Below are 2179 nucleotides of genomic sequence, written 5' to 3'. Positions count from 1 at the left end.
ATTTTTCATTATCTAATAAAGCAGATAATCTATAATAATCAGATTCTTCCGTTAATTCTAAACTTTCTAAATAATTCATAACTAAGAGATTAGGATAAAGGTGTACCTTTCTGGAGAAAAACTTCCTTTATTTAGAATATTTTACATAAGATATTTTTATCTCCAGAGGGGAGATTATAGATACTAACTCCAGAGGGGAGTTTAGAATTGGTTTTTCCTAAGGGAATTCTTCTTCAGACTATAGAATCGCCTCGGCAGCTTCCTCTTTGCTTTCCTAGCATATGAGTACTCTTAGCCTCCTGCTTTCTATTGTCTGATGCCTTCTACAATTGCCTAAGCAATCTATTTATAATAGTTGGATTTGATGGACAATTCCCATCCTTACCATTCTTATGACGTCATTGCTTACATCATTGTTTGCTATCTTGCACCAGCTACATCGTTGGTGCTTTATGACCTAAGTGCTTACGTCACTACGCAATAATGTTGAGAGATGCTTCAGATGTACTGTCCTCCTCTTTCATCATGTGACCTTCAGATGCGTTGTCTTCTTCCTTTATCATGTGGGTTGATTCCGTTTCATTATTGCTTTCTTCAGATATTTCTGAGGCACATAGCTGGCACTTGTGGTCTTCTCTGTCTTTTATCAAATAGCAGAGATTCCTCTTTATCCCTTCGGGGAGCTTTTCTAAGAGTCCAGATAAGTTGTAGAATGCTGATTCAAATTCCACTAAGAGTCTCATCTCTCTTTCTTCAATTTCATTCTTTTTACTGGACACAAGCAAAGTATTTCTACTTTTATAATTGATTCTTGTGCGAGATTCCCTTGTTATCTTTTGAGTTATTTCGAAGACCCTTGCTAGTGTGCTGGCTAGTCTTCCTTCATGACTGTAGATTGTTAAATCTTGAACTTGATCAATTGGTTGAAAATTTCCTGGGAAGACGGACATGAAGATTACTTGATGTGCTGGAACCAAGCATTCTTCTTCTTCATTAAAAATAGGTTGACTGTTTGTAAATTTTAGGGATATATCCCTTGGATTTACATTGTCAATCATATTTTTAAATCTCTTTACTGCATCAACGAATCTTGCAGGAAACTCACTAATAAATTTTTAGATCATTAAAAATTAAAATTGTATCAATTAATCCATACTGGAAAAATTGATAGGTGTCCAATGGGGAAGCATCTGGAAATATAACCAGCTTTGTTAGCTGTTCTTTGACAATAGAATAATATCCCAAAATTGCCCTTCTTTCTTCAGTCCAATTCAGGACTATGTTAAGGGTTTCTCTGAGATTTGATCTACAGACCCTTTTCTTTTCCTTGATTTCAGTTCTTGTAGGAATGTTTCTTATTATCCCTATTCTCTGGGTTTGAATTGGAGCTTTATCTACTCTTTTTAGGGTTTGCTCTGGATGGAGAGCTTCATATTCCCTGAAGGATTCATTTGCCTCTTCCAGTGTTAGAAACCCTCCTTTATGAATTATCCTTGATTGATGTGTGAATGGTGCTGCTTTTTCCCAGGCATCATTTTGATTGATGTGTAAATGGTGCTGCTTTTTCCCACGCATCATATACTCCTTTCATGGGGCCATTATAAATCACATAATATTTTTTGTCTTGTGTGGATTTTTTAATAATTTCAGCAATTGTTTTATTTTCTGAAATTTTTTCTTCACCTGGTTTGTCCACCATGCTTAGCTGGCTGAACTCTGATGGTTTTGCTTATTGTGTTGATTTCATTGCTTCAATGGCCTTCTTGAGGGATTGGATTTGTGTCCTTATTTGCTGGCAATGCTTGCATTTTTCGAGTTCTTGCTCATATTTTTGAATTTCTTAATCTAATGCGTTGTAGATGAACTCCATTCTCTTGTTAATGTATCTGCAATAACATTTTTGGCACCCTTAATATATTCTATTTTTATTGGATATTGTAACAAAAATAATTGCCATCTTACCAATCGCCCATGATTATAATCAACTTTTAAATTATATCGTATGAAACCTGTTAGGTAACTTGAATCTATCCTTAATGTAAATTCTCTGGGTAGTAAATCAATTTTCCATTTCTTAAGAGATTTAATTGCTGCTAGAGTTTCCCTTTCATGAGTAGTATATCTCTGTTCTGTTGGAGTAAAAGTCCCTGAAATATACCTGCAAAGTAATTCCTTTAGG

The sequence above is a fragment of the Arachis duranensis genome, chromosome 10, assembly GCF_000817695.3.
Source record: "Arachis duranensis cultivar V14167 chromosome 10, aradu.V14167.gnm2.J7QH, whole genome shotgun sequence".
Classification (NCBI taxonomy): domain Eukaryota; kingdom Viridiplantae; phylum Streptophyta; class Magnoliopsida; order Fabales; family Fabaceae; genus Arachis; species Arachis duranensis.
Note: the sequence above shows the minus strand (reverse complement) of the source record.